Raw genomic sequence first — 15,749 nt, forward strand, 5'->3', positions numbered from 1 at the left:
ATTTTCACTTAGATGTACAGTGATGCAGCAAAAACAACAACAACAACAAAAACCCAGTTCCAAAAGATATTTTTATTAGCTCATAGTAGATCAATATAGGGATGTGGTACAAAAAGTCGATATTTAGAATGTTGACATAATATCCATGATGACATGTCCAATGTTGACATTCACAATATCAACATTGCCTTATTTGACATTGCTAGCGTTGCATTCTGAATGTCAAGTCTGGAGAACTGAAGAGCTGCATATGATCTTTAGAGTGTACCCGGAAGCCAAAGTGTTCTTTATACTACACAACCATCATCAGATGACAAGATCAAACACATCAGTTGCATAAACGGCATCACCGGCATATGTGCAGTATGAATGGCGATTTTCCTGTCCATACACACACACTGTGCTCTGTATTTAGCAGCACAACAGGGAGCACAACAAGTATATTAACCTAGTGGGTCCAGAACCCTTTGACAAACCCTGTCATAATGCTAATTGTGGAAAAATGTCAATGTGCCCTAGAGTCATACACGTTTAGTCAGTCTCTTCCCTGCACCCAGTGCTCACATTGGGCCAGAGCAGAGTTGTGTGTAAGCTGGATAATAAATGTTACCACATTGGTTTGCTACTTGGCTACTTGGCAGGTGATACATATCAAAGTAACATCCACATGAATGCCAGGACCCAAGGTTTCCCAGCAAAACATTGCCTAGAGCATCACACCACCTCCGCCGGCTTGCCTTCTTCCCTTAGTGAATCCTGTTACCATCTCTTCCCCAGGTAAATGATGTGCATGCACTTGGCCATCCACATGATGTAAAAGAGAATGTTATTGATCACTCAGGCCACCTTCTTCCACTGCTGCATGTTCCAGTTTTGATGCTCATGTGCAAGCCGCAATGCCAGTGTGTACTGACACCTTTTGTCAGCATTAACTTTTTCAATTTCTGCTACAGTAGGTACTAACTAGTGCATACCAGAAACACCCCACAAGACCTCCAAGTCTCAGGACACAAAACATAAATACAAATAACAAAAGGGAGAGGGTGCGCTTGTAGTGCATTATGTAGAAAACTTTCACCTCTCTAGATAGTGCCAATTGTATGTGTACTTCCGCACAGTGCTGGCTTCCCTCAAACCATTCACCTCTTCCTTGTTGACTGAAGCCCAAGTCACAGAATACTTGTAAAAATTCTTCTTCAATAAATATAAATGCACAATAGTGCAATACCATTAATATCATTCAACTGTATTGCAGTTAAACAACCATATCCTATTGTATTATGCTCCCAGGTAATAAATCAAAATAAGGCTTATCTGATTAATATAAGGCTTATCTGGACAGTATGATGGTGTAATGGTTTGCATTACTGCCTCACAGCTCTGAGGTCATGGGCTCGATTCCCACCACGGCCCTAACTGTGTGGAGTTTATATATTCTCCCTGTACTTGCGTGGGTTTCCTCTAGGTACTCCGGTTTCCTCCCAGTCCAAAAATATACTGGTAGGTTAATTGGCTCCCAACAAAAATTAACCCTCTCATGAATGTGTGTGCATGTGGTAGGGAATGTAGATTGTAAGTTCCACTGCAGCAGGGACTGATATGACTGGCCAAATATTCTTTGTAAAGCGCTGCGGGATATGTGTGCGCTATATAAATAACTTCTTAAATTCAAACCAAAGCTTGGTCTGTCTTAATTAGACTTCTAGGGATAGATTTACTAAAGCTTCTAAAACAGACAAGTGGTGATGTTGTCCATAGCAACCAATCAGATTCTATCATTCTCTAGAATGCAATAAGGAAATGATAGAATCTGATTGGTTGCTATAGGCAACAACAGCACTTGCCTATTTTAGAAGCTTTAGTAAATCTACCCCCTACTCTGTAAGTTGCTCCTTTTATAACAAGATGGTCATGCAAACAAGATAATGCAAGTAGTATTAAACATCCTAGTGATATTTGGTGGACCCCCTTTATTCAAGTAAACCTTAGTTACCTCTTATACCAGTAAATAAAGACACGGGGACTTGATTTTGGCAGAAAAATTGCTAGCTATTTATTTGACCCTAACCATAGCAAAACCTGTAATTGGAAAAAGCTTGTTAAGATGCCGAATCAGCCGGCATAATGGTGGCAGAAAAAAGAACGGCTCTATTAAACTATTGGTAAACTTAAAATGGTAAACTGACCGAAACAGTCCAGCACCCTATCAAAATCGGTAATAGGTGTCAACACAACCCCCACAGTGACTTCCCACCGCTCCTGGGTGCCCTGCCGCTGCCTCCCGGATGGATGGTCGAGCGGCCATTAAGTCGATGGAGGTGAGTGCACTTAAACCATATAGCACTGAAACTTACTACCTATAAAAACCATACAACTAACAAACTGCCGTTCTTTTCCGCCGATAAATAGCCAACGAATAAAACCAGCTAAACAATTAGACGCCAATGCACTCCGTGTCAAAACACAACCTCTACCCATAGGGCGGGAGGGCGGGAAGGCAAATCACTATCAAAGAGACCCAAAATGGCCGCTCCTGGCCTATATATATCCTAACCCTCCCCTTTTCCTAAGGGCTGTACTTCCCCACAGTCAGGTCCACCCCTCACAGGATGTTTAACTCATTCCTCTCCTATGTAGTCAATTCTCTCTCCTAAACATCCTAGTGATATTTGGTGGACCCCCTTTATTCAAGTAAACCTTAGTTACCTCTTATACCAGTAAATAAAGACACGGAGACTTGATTTTGGCAGAAAAATTGCTAGCTATTTATTTGACCCTAACCATAGCAAAACCTGTAATTGGAAAAAGTTTTTTAAGATGCCGAATCAGCCGGCATAATGGTGGCAGAAAAAAGAACGGCTCTATTAAACTATTGGTAAACTTAAAATGGTAAACTGACCGAAACCGTCCAGCACCCTATCAAAATCGGTAATAGGTGTCAACACAACCCCCACAGTGACTTCCCACCGCTCCTGGGTGCCCTGCCGCTGCCTCCCGGATGGATGGTCGAGCGGCCATTAAGTCGATGGAGGTGAGTGCACCTAAACCATATAGCACTGAAACTTACTACCTATAAAAACCATACAACTAACAAACTGCCGTTCTTTTCCGCCAAAAGCGACGGACTCCATCCCAGAGTCCTCGCACCGCCACCATAACCTACCCTAACTCCTGCAACACTAGGAACAGATCCTCCAGGAAAAACATCATCCCCTCATTGGATAGATGTACACCATCAGGCCGAAAAAGGTGTCTGTCTCGGAACCGAATCCTAGGGTGGCGAACCACTTTACCTCCGTGGGCCAAGACCCACTTCGCCACCGCCCCATTCACCTTTATCCTGGCCTCATCTATTACGCATCCGTCCTCCACACCTCGCCAACTCAACCTTGGCACCATCAGGGAAAATACCAATATACAATTGGTCCATGCTGCGGCCACCCTTGCCAGATCTTGTATCATGGCCCACCGTAACTCCAAGGAAGTCCTCTTACCTAGGTCGTTGCCACCTAAATGGACAACCAAAACCTTGGGAACCCCATGCTTGCTGGCCTGACTGACTAGTCTACTCATCAGATCTTTCCACATCATTCCTCGCCAACCAAGCCATCTGATTCCCTGACTGCCAGGAAACCTCTGAGCCCTATCATAGGCCAAAAACCTTGCTGCCCAAAAGACATACGAGTGGCCGACCACCCAAACGGGCAAGCCATCAGCAACACAACCTGAAGAGGAGGAAAAAAGGGTAAAATTTGTTACTAGAATTCTACGCCATAACTTGTAATTTGCGTTAACCTGAAGGATCTGCCAAAAAGAAAAAATTGTTATTGCTTCCAAATGTCGCAGCAGTCACGGCCTAGCCGATCTCACGAGCTTCTAGCTGATTTGAAGCAAAACATTAACACACGAAGGGAAAGGCAAAACAAAACAAAACGAAATTAAAGAGGGTGGGGAGGGGGGGGGTATAAAAAAGGGGGTAACACATGAAGTAACTCAGCTGGAGGTGAAAGCATAAAACCTGCTGAGGGACTTATATTAGAACAGATCAGCCGAATTAATGATTAGAATTCAGTCCGTCAAGTCAGGCAAAAATCGCAAAATAACTCCAGACCCCCGCTGCCGGCTCACGCCAGCAGCGGCGAGTGGCTAATCCCTGAGTAGGATCACACACGGGTAAACAAACCAACGGACAGCAAACATAACATATGCATAAACACGAGACCAACATAATCTTACACTAATCTTAATAAGACAAACTACGCCTGAGCAAAATATCTCAGGCGACGGGGCGAATGTATCGCTTATAACAGGACGACTTCCATCGGACCCCGCTGGGTAACAAGCCGCAAAGACCCAAAAACCAGCCAGCCAGTTATTGAAGGTACGGAAGGCCTCGGCCCCGATTCCCTCCTTTGCTGCCGCCGACTTAAAGTCCTTCTCCGCGTCTTTTGTCATGACGAACACGTAGACGTAGTCCCCCCTGCGAATCTTCCCACGGCAGCTGTCTCCTAGCCCCCGCATAACAGCAGTATACTCGCAGCGGACTACCCCGGGCAGAACGCGTTGCTTCTTGGCCCTGCGAGCGTCCCTGCTAACCCGCCTACGCTTCTTCCGCCACACCTGCTGCCCCGCCGCCTTCATGGCGAATGTAGTCGCACGCTTCTTCGCCTTAGTCGTACTACTGACACGGGCGCCTGCGACGACGAAGACGAGCTGCAAGAACTGGAGCGCGTGCTGGAGCCCGACCCCTACTGGTCCGACTCACCTGACGCCTCCGACTGCTCGGACCTAGAATCCTCCGGCGTGTCGAACGCCACGTCATCGTCCTCGCTTCCTTCCATTTCCTCAGCTCCGTAAACACCTGCAGAAAAAGACGGAGAGAACGACCCAGACAAAAATTCGCAGCGCACGTCCAGCACCCCGGGAGGGAGGCGTCCTCCTAGCGCTCCCTTGCTCGTCCCGCTCGGAACCACGCTCCAAATGCGCTGCGGCCTCACCGATCTCCCTGCAAGCCCGCGCAACCCGCTGCGCTGACGGAACCGTCTTTGCACCGGACCCGCCTGCCACTGCATGCGCTCCGGAAGCGCTAGACACTTTGGGGGAAGAGGCCGCGGCCCTAACGTAGCCACCAACGCGGCCAGGGCTGACGCCAAAGTTCCGGAGGGGTCCTGGCCCCCCCAAAAACTCAGCGTCCCCCCCCCCCCGCGGGCTCTCCAGCCGGCGTGTTCGTACGCCTGCTCGCTGGGCACTTGATTGGCGTCAACTGTGGCCCCGACGCCCTGCGCCCAGCTTGCCTCGGAGGGGAATGGGCAGCGCCTTTACCCGCCAGCGGCCCTGACCCCCGCGATACAGCGCCTACTCCGCTGGCCAGCCAGCCGGAGCCAGCGCAGCGTTCGCTATCCCTCCCGCCGCGCGCACCCTCCCCCCTCAGGCCGGAGCTCCTTCCGTTTGCGGGGAGGGCGCCGCGGCATTTAATTACAACCCATAGTGGGGATTGAACCTAGGACATCTTGGTTACAATCCAGATGCTTACCCACTAAGCTAACGGCTCAGCCACCGCGCTTCCTGGCCCTGAGCAGCACTGCTGCTCCTGCCCCGCTCTCTGCCCCTTCTTCTCCCCCGCTCCCCGGCTGTTGGGGATTAAGCAGGGGAGACAGGGAGACCAGCGGCGCCGCTGCGCGCACACGTGCGCAAACGGCGCCGCCTGTGGCGAGCGCGGGCACGCGCGCCCCGTCTCTTCCCGGCGCCACATTCTCCGCTGCAGCCCTGGTAACCGTCGTCTCCCGCCTATATGTTCCCCCTCGGCCGGCGCTGATTTGCGGTCGTGGCGAGGGGGAAGAGACTGCAGGAGGGATCGGCTCCCATGGCAACGCACGCCCACCGCGGCGCGCCCGACCCTGAGTCTCCCCCCATCCCGCACTCCGCTCCTCCGGCCCGCTGTCAGAGCCGCTGAAGGTCCCAGGGGACGGGACGCCGTCCCCAGGGCCAGCTAGGCCATCCTCCGGCCCAGACCCAGCGCCTGATGCCCGACAACGGTCCGGGGTCCCGGCGGAACGCCGGGGTTGGGAAGCCATTCCTAAGCAGGGCAGATCTCGTATGCAGAGAGGGGCATAAACAGGCCAAGAAATATTAAATTAAGTCAAGACTAATGAAAATGGGAAAGCTCTGCACTGCAGGACTCACCCATTCACAAGGCAAATCACTATCAAAGAGACCCAAAATGGCCGCTCCTGGCCTATATATATCCTAACCCTCCCCTTTTCCTAAGGGCTGTACTTCCCCACAGTCAGGTCCACCCCTCACAGGATGTTTAACTCATTCCTCTCCTATGTAGTCAATTCTCTCTCCTTCTTATCTCAATATCCCTGTATAAAACCTAGCACTAATAACATGCAACAGTGCACTATTAGTTTGATGTCCAGATCAAGACTTAGGGGTTAATTTAAAGATCGGTTTTGCCATTTATTGCAATCTGCTGGACATCTCCATCAGATTGTGTTTAAATATCAAGTATTTACTAACTATCAGATTTGAGCATCAACAGAAGTCCAAAACCCCAGTTGGATCAACTATTTCAGATAACAATCCACAGTCAATCTGCATCTGATTTTAAGCACTGCACTGATGACTATGATCTCTGAAGGTTTTAATGTTTAAAAGAATTTAAAAAAATTGTAAAAATGGCATGTGGTCCCCCTTGAATTACTAACCAGCCCTGGGCCATGGAGCCTAGGCTGGTACTAGAAAATAGACAGACCAATGGAGCCGAGTCCCCTATTTTCCAATAATCAGCAATAGGCTGTACCAGCCAGGGCAGGGGGACACACAATGTGGGGCCCTGCCATAACAGGGATCAGTCTCAAACTGGCCAGTCCAAGAATGTAATTCCACTGAAGTGGGGATCCTGCAAAAAAAGAAATCAAGGAAAAAAACATAAGACATGTATAAATGCATATTGTTTTTTTTTTTTTTTAAAGCTAGACAAACAGTACTTTTCAACAAAACATATTAAAAATATTACATATACTGTATACTTCAAAGTTGACTTTTGGGGCTAGGGTGAATAAACGTCAGGTTGCACAAACCCTAACTGCAATCAATTGCCTTATACTCGACAATATAAAAGCTGTGGAATGACAGGGATATAAAAGACAGTTACAGGTATTGTATGTGATACAGTTTATGAGCTAAGTATAAGGCTTGAGATGCATGCTGGGTATCTGTCACACCACATAAAGGGGAGTGGGAGGTGTGATTTGTATAAAATCTTTTATCTCATTCTACATAATCCCTCAGACATCCGGCTCATACACTACACTGTACAACATGGCTTGGATTAGGAGCATAACACTTTCTCTGCGAGTATTACTGTTTAGTACAGTTTTAGCAGGTATAGAAGTCATTTTATGATGATAAAGAGATGTTAAAAACTGGTCACATGGTTTAGAGTGGAAAACAACATAATATAAAGAACTATGGAACAATGTACTGTATACAGTAAAAAAAATATTTGTTTTTAATCTGAAAAAGGGACTGATTATTTATTTTAGGTACAAATTTTAATTAATGTTAATTATTTATTTTTGTAATTGGCATTATATTATGCTACAAAAATAGGATTTGTTACTAAATATGTAAAATGTATTTCCCTAATTATATATGTAATTAACGTTTTACTATTTTCCAGATGTGACATCAGACACTCAGGTGACCCAGGATCTCTATCACCAGATTACAGAACACCAGGAAGTCACCCTGAGATGTAATCACAGTATAAATAATTATGATCTTCTGATCTGGTACAAGCACGTATCGGGGCTCGGCTTGGAGATCTGTGCTCATGGTCTTAGCACACCTACTATCCTTATGCCAAGATACTCTATGACTATAGAGAGAGACACACTTACTACACAGCTTCGCATAGTGAATGTACAAGGGGAAGACACAGCTGTGTATTACTGTGCAGTGAGACCTGCACAGTGAATGTGGCAGACTGTAGCCTTGTACAGAAATCTAGCAGTGAGCACATCAAAAAGAAGATGCAACCAAAGTTACATATGAATACCAACTAAATCCCCAAAACTTTGCATAACTCTTTTCATGGAACATAAAGTTGAAGAGTTTGGAAACAAATGTAAAATTTACATTGATATTTGTTTTTAAGAAATATATTTTATCCCCTGTAACATTTTAATCACCTCACCAAGTTTTCTCTTTATGTATTTTAAAATAATATTTCATTAGGTAAAAGGTATTATTTATTTATCATTAGATTTGTCTATCCATGAGAAACAAATTTTATATTAATGAGGTAATACTTATCGGATCTATTAGTTGTTTATTTGCAAGAATAGTTATACACTTTTTTAAAAATAATTTACAAACACAAAACCCATTAAAGGCCAATTGATATAGAAATTATCTTTTTTCAAAACGTCAAAAACTAAAGTAATTCAGGTGTTAAAATGAATTACATTTTTTAAATTATACTGTATATGTATTTGCTCTCCTAGAGAGCTTGAAAACCTGACGTGTTAGACAAAGGACACTACATACAAAAATAAAGGTGTTGACAATATAACCAATATATTAGTTGTAACAGTTAAAATCTTGACAAATCTCTAAACAAATTTAAAACCAATTATATAACTAGTATATAACAAGACTATATTATATATATTATATAACAAGCCTTATTGTGCGACAGCCGTTATAACTGCTTCACTTTCTGTTGTAAATTGGTACCAGTATAGAACATGCAAATTACATAACTTGGTTCGTTTGAAGTTCTCATAGTCTTCATTTATGGGTTAGTGTAGTGCACAGGTTCTCAAACTCGGTCCTCAGGACCCCACACAGTGCATGTTTTGCAGGTCTCCTCACAGAATCACAAGTGAAATAATTAGCTCCACCTGTGGACCTTTTAAAATGTGTCAGGGAGTAATTAATGCACCTGTGCACCTGCTGGGTTACCTGCAAAACATGCACTGTGTGGGGTCCTGAGGACCGAGTTTGAGAACCCCTGGTGTAGTGGTTCTCAAACTGTGTGCCGTGGCACTTTGGGGTGCCTCAGGGAACTTGTACGGGTGCCTTGGATGGTTGTCCAGGACTAATTCAAATTAGTTATGGCCAATGTAATACGCAAAACTAGTGCTGGTGGCTGTCAATCATAAAATATGTGGACACGCAGATGTTAATCCTGCTTCTCACAACACAATTGGACATAAGGATGACATATAAACACAATTTACTTAATTTAATATTTCTTACTAAATTTCTCAATAAAAAACTTTTGGCCTAGGAGTGACTTGAAAAGCATTCTGACGATTTAGGGTGCCATGATTCAAAAAAGTTTGATAACCACTGGGTTAGTAGAAACTTGTGTGTTTAATGATACAGTCACTGAAAACTGGACATTGGCGTATCTATAATGGGTTCATGGCAGGGCCGTACTGGCTTTCTGGCACTTCTGGCAAATGGCAGAACATCATCCACACAGAGACCAGGGCTGGTCATGTGCAGTGCAGCCTTTCGGCTCAATACCCCCCCCCCCCCCCCTCGTCATTGCAGTAGGCACAGATAGATGTGGGTGTGCCACGGGGACAGGTCCCCCTGACTTGTGGCACACCCCATGACCTGTGGCTGTGCCCCTTTGATGGACACACATGCCAGGGCTGTGAAGCAGCACCTGGTGGTTCCTGGCTAAGGGTTTGTGGTGTACATAGGACAATGGGAACAGATCCCGCATCCCACATCCTGCGCCCATATAATTATTCTTATTTCTTCAGAGTCCTTCATCGGCCAGCACTGCAGAGCCGCAGAAATTATACATTTTCCCAGTGGTTTGTGTCTGTGGAGAAGTCACCAGGAACATGGAGCAGCCAGAGTCTACTGTGCTACCAGAGAGGAGGGGGCCCTCATGGGGCCTGCACATGGGGCCTCTTCTCTGTTAACCCCTCCCTGAAAATGGACCTGACCAAATGGAGCATGCAGTACTCCACAGTATTTGAACAATTATTTAAATGAATGTACAGTGAAAGTGCAGGGACATACAGATGGAGCCAGGCTAGTCATGGCTCCGTCTGTGCCTGGGCGGGCATACCTAACACTGAGAGCATCTCTATCAGGGGTATGCGCGCACCTGTGACGGAGACACGCCCCATTCACTAGAATGGGAGAGCGCTTCCACCCGGGGCGTGTGTGCGTCCTAGACGGAGATGCACCCCATTCACAAGAATGGGAGAGCGTCTCTGTGCACTCCTGGTGGGGCTAGGTGGACGGAAATGCCTAGTCATGCTGGGAGTTCACGTATGCGATGGATCCGCACTAGATGAGTGCGGCTCAATCTGTATTATGTGTGCACATTATACACAGGATTGTAATGCCTTTGATGATATGGTTTCAGCTGCTAAAGCCACTATCCTATCATATTAAGGAGTGTAAACCATCCTATGGCAATGTCCTCATTCTACCTTGCTGCTGGAGCATACCTGTAAAGCAGCCAGAAAAGAGATCCTAGTGTTGATCCTTGTTTTGGGAATTACAAAGCCCCAGTATGTGGAGTAAGAAATTATAATTGAAATACCCCACCATGAATACTTAGCCTGTGCATGTTACTGAATCAGAGCCATAACTAGGGGTGTGCAAGTGGTGCCTCGCACATATCGCATGTCACACCTAAGGGCTAAGGCTGACCTGGGAAAGCCTCAGGTGTAGCGGCTGATGTGTAAAAAGGTCAGTAGAGGCAGGCATCACTCACCCTGGCTCGTCGAAGATGCGCCTAAAGGTCATCACGAAGTCTGTGTAAGAAGAAAGCAGTACATCGGATTTCTCCCACAAAGGTGATGCCAAGACCAGGGTGGAGCCACTGAGGAGAGAGATAATGTAGGCAACCTTGGTGCGATCTGTAGGGAAATTGCCACGCTGTAGCTCAAAATGTATCTCACATTGATTCAGGAACCCCCGACAGGCTTTAGGGGAACCATCGCACTTAGCTGGTGTCGGAGAATGAAGTTGAGGTGCAGAAACGGGAATGGTGGGTGGGCTTACCACCTGTGGTACTGCAGTCGGTACACTGGACGCCCCTGAACCATGGAGAGTTGCTTGAATTCGATCCAGCCAGGTCGAGAGGTCCTGGAGACAGTGAATCACTTAACCCTGTGCAGCCTCTTGATGTTCCAGACAGGCTGCAGGCTGTTGTACCGGGCTGGTCGCTTGGGCCTGTTCTCCAGCTGGATTCATTAGGTCAGTGCTTACTGTCACACCTGAGGGCTTAGGCTGACCTGGGGAAGCCTCAGGCATAGGGGATAATGTGTACTTGAACCTGGGAGTTAATATGGGATTCTTGAACATGCAGAGAACCTTAGCACCGATACCCGAAGGTGTAACCAAGAACACAGGATAAAAGTAAGGTTCGTTTATTAAGCACACAGTTCAGATGCACTTCGGCAGTTCAAAGATACAGTATAGTAATGCTTGATAACAGGAATGTGCAGATTACAGGTAGCAGTACAATTCTTTGAGCGCAGTGGTAAATAGATTACTGTTGAAATGCTGTAGACACAGTATGGAACAGTCTTTGCAAGCTTCGGAGATGGTAAGTCCTTATAGACAACAGGTAACCACTGTATAGATGAATGTACTATTTCTGACCAGCAGGTGACACACTGGAAGCTGGAGAAGGTGATAATGCATGGAGGTAGAGATGAGCAGTGAAGAGCTGCCGGGGATGCCGGGTGGAACCAGCCCAGATGGTAGGGTGCTATGGAACTCACCGATAACGACAGAGTCCGATGGTGAGAGCACCAATGTTGATCTGTGGTTCGATGTTGGAACACCGATGGTGAATGGAAGCGATACTGGAACACCGCTGAGAGCTGGAGGTGATACTGGAACACCGCTGAGAGCTGAAAGCATTACTGAAACACCGCTGAGAGATGGAAGCCGGTGAAGAATCACTGCAGATCACAGAGAGCGATGTAAGTATACCGATGAGAGCTGTTAGCGATACTGGAACACCGCTGGAAGTGATACTGGAACACCGCTGAGAGCTGGAAGCCAGTGAGGAGTCACTGCAGATCACAGAGAGCAGTGTAGGAACAGTGCTGGAGTCAGGCAGCACCACAGGGTAGAAACTGGTGCAGGTCTCTTTAAGTGGAGCAAATTTGCTGATGCGATCAACTCGGAATTAGGCCCTTGGCGCGCAGGAGACTCAGAAGTCACTTAGAAGGTAAATAAGTGTGTCTGATTACCCGTGACAGCACTCTCCCCTCCCCCTTTAAGGGTGGCCCCAGGACACCTCTTAGGCTTACGGGGAATTCTGGCGTTGAAAGCCTGGACCAACTTAGGAGCATGAACATCTGAAGCATTTGTTCAGGAACATTCTTCAGGCCCGTAGCCCTTCCAATTGATCACATATTGTAGGTGACTGTACTGAAAATGAGTACAGAATCTTTGCCACTTCATACTTGACACCATGTTGAGTCTGGACCTTGGGTGCTTTGGGAAGCGCTGAGTGAAATTTATTCAGGACCACCAGCTTGAGGAGAGAGATGTGAAATGTCCTTGGAACCTTTAAGAATGTAGGCAACTTGAGTCTATAGGCGACAGGGTTGACAACTTGCTTGATCTGGAAAGGCCTGATATAACGAGGAGCAAACTTCATACTTGGAACCTTCAGCCTCAGATTTTTTGTAGACAGCCAAACACGATCCCCTGGTTTGAGAGCAGGAACTGCTTTGCGCTTCTCGTTCACAAATTTCTTGTACCTTGAGGAAGCTTTCAAAATGGCTGATCGAATATTCTTCCAGTTTTGAGAAAACTGACGAAGCGTAATATCAGCTGCAGGTACTGACGTTGCTGGAAGCGGTTGGAATTCAAGGACCTTGGGATGGAACCTGTAGTTGGCAAAGAAAGGCGTGGAAGAAGATGAAGAATGATACTGGTTGTTGTGACAAATTTTGGCCAATGGAAGAAGATGAACCCAGTCATATTGTGAAGAGTATACATAAATTCGGAGGAATGCCTCCAAGTCCTGATTCACCCTCTCGGTTTGCCCATTGGTCTGGGGGTGATAGGCAGTAGAGAACTTCAATTTGACTTGGAGAGTCAGCATCCATCTCTGCATACGGTAAGAGACTCTCTTCAGGTGCTACTTACCATTCTCACCTGTGTGTTGTTTATCTGCGTTGAGCACTGTGCTATTCCATCTGGCACTTAAAAAAATCACCTTGCAAATTACAAACTATCTCCTGCTTTGGCCTTGCTTGGCTATGAGGACTTGTGCATATATACAGACTGTGTGTATCTATTGCTGTTTGTTTCCAAACCAATCTCCTGAGTAGTATTGCCTGTGTTCACTGTCATCAGCTGCATTACTATCATCTGCATATATGATCCTGTTACCATCGACTTCCAAGTCGACCATCGATGTTTGCCATCGGCTCCCAGGCTGGTCATCACTGTTATTAATTTCACTGGTTTACAGATCATCACCTGTGACTGTTGTTATACCTCCATCAGCTTCTTTGCTCAAACCATCAGTATTGTACTATGCTTCAGTGACTGTTCATATCTCTGTGTGCTAAATAAATATCATTGTGCACATGTAGGAATCTTCTTCAGCCTCCTCGTTTCCTCCACCGCACCACCACTGACCCACTAGTGCCCCCTCCAAGAACAGACACAGTTACAGACCTGACACCACACTTTTGAGTTTATGTAGCAGTATATGATGTGGTCAGTGTCAAATACCTTACTAAAGTCTAGATATGCTACATCTATAGACCCACTTGATCTATTATTTTAGTCACAAAGTCAAAAAAGTCAATAAGATTTGATTGGCATGATCTCTCCCCAGTAAATCCATGCTGTTTTGGATCCTGTGAGTTGTTTGATAAAGATATCCCACTACTCTTTCTTTTAATAGTGTTTCCATTACTTTCCCTACTACTTATGTAAGGATTACAGATCTGCAGTTCCTTGCTTCTTCCTTGCTTCCACTTTTGTGCAGTGGAACTACATGAGCTCTTTTTCATTCCTCTGGAATTGCACCTGTATCTAATGACTGGTTGAGTAATTCTGTTAATGGTGCTACAAGCACATCTTTTAACTCTTTAGTATCCTTGGATGTATCCCATCTGACCCAATTGATTATTCCACTTTTAGATTGGAAAGTTCTGTTAGGAACTTCTCCTATATAAATATACTTCTATCTACCTTATTTTATGAATGTTGTTAACACTTCCCTTCTCCTTCTGTAGTGAATACTGAGCAAAAATTATTATTTAGATGATCTTTTATTGCCTTGTCTCCCTCCACCAAATGCTCACTCTCTGTCTTAAGTCTTATTAATCCTCCATTTTATTTGCTCCTTTTATTTATATTCTTAAAAAAAGTTTTGCCCCCTTTATCTGCTAACTGGGACAATTTCTCCTCAGCTTCTGCCTTCCTAAAAGCCAACACCTTTTTGTTTTTGTGTGACAGGAGATGGTGCCTGTCTTTATGCTAAACCATACAAGTTGATGGTAACTGGATCCTAGGTTGTAACCCACATATAAAGATGTAGCCATGCTCATTGTGGCTACATCTTGCTGAATAATGAAGGTGACCTACGATTTAAACTATCAAATGTGCACCAGTATTGAGTGGAAAGATAGCATGATGGTAGAGAGATGGTTTCTAAAGCATAAAGCTACAGGTTCTAGTCTGAGGTGGGCAAGTGAAGTTATATTTAATTTTTTCTTTTAGTTCCTAATCTGATTCCATAATTATATATATATATATATATATATATGGAGAAACAAGGAGGGGACAAGCGCCTAATAGTGCAGTGACTTCACACCAATTTTGGTTATTTACAATGAAGTGTCTATAGGTAATCTGCGTACCGGAAATTTTATTTTTAGTAGGCACATCAAAATTATAGCAGCTGATTCCTCCAATTGATTATCTGCACCACAACTGGTCACCAGGTTGAGCGTCAATGGATATCTCAATGAGGATATCTTCCAGTCGGTCTATTCGCAGGAAAGCGGGTCTGTAATCAACCAGAGCGAGAGACGCCTCTCATAGTGCAGAAATTACTTTTCAAATATATTGGGGTTCACACAAATCGATAGGTATTAAGCGTACCATAATATAAACACCAAACAGCATTTCATTAAAGGTCTGAACACCCCTGACCCGGGCATTCACGGTGGACATACCCCGGACTGCTTGAAAAAATATCGGATTATCCAGATAAGCTTTATGAACTTTTTTCTTTTTTAAAAGTATTTTTATGACCACTCTTAGTATATGAATTAAAACCTATGTTTTTTAGCCTGTGATTCTCATTTATGCACGGCGAATTACGAAGTGTGGTATTTTCTATCTCCACGGAGGACGATCATTCTTGAAAAAGACCGTCTCTCGCTCTGGTTGATTACAGACCCGCTTTCCTGCGAATAGACCGACTGGAAGATATCCTCATTGAGATATCCATTGACGCTCAACCTGGTGACCAGTTGTGGTGCAGATAATCAATTGGAGGAATCAGCTGCTATAATTTTGATGTGCCTACTAAAAATCAAATTTCCGGTACGCAGATTACCTATAGACACTTCATTGTAAATAACCAAAATTGGTGTGAAGTTACTGCACTATTAGGCGCTTGTCCCCTCCTTGTTTCTCCAGATTTATTTGTCACTAAACCTAGTGACACCTTGAAGGACTGAGCTGCCATCTGCAGGGCATTCTGTGGAACCAGA

The sequence above is a fragment of the Pseudophryne corroboree genome, chromosome 1 (assembly GCF_028390025.1).
Source record: "Pseudophryne corroboree isolate aPseCor3 chromosome 1, aPseCor3.hap2, whole genome shotgun sequence".
NCBI lineage: Eukaryota > Metazoa > Chordata > Amphibia > Anura > Myobatrachidae > Pseudophryne > Pseudophryne corroboree.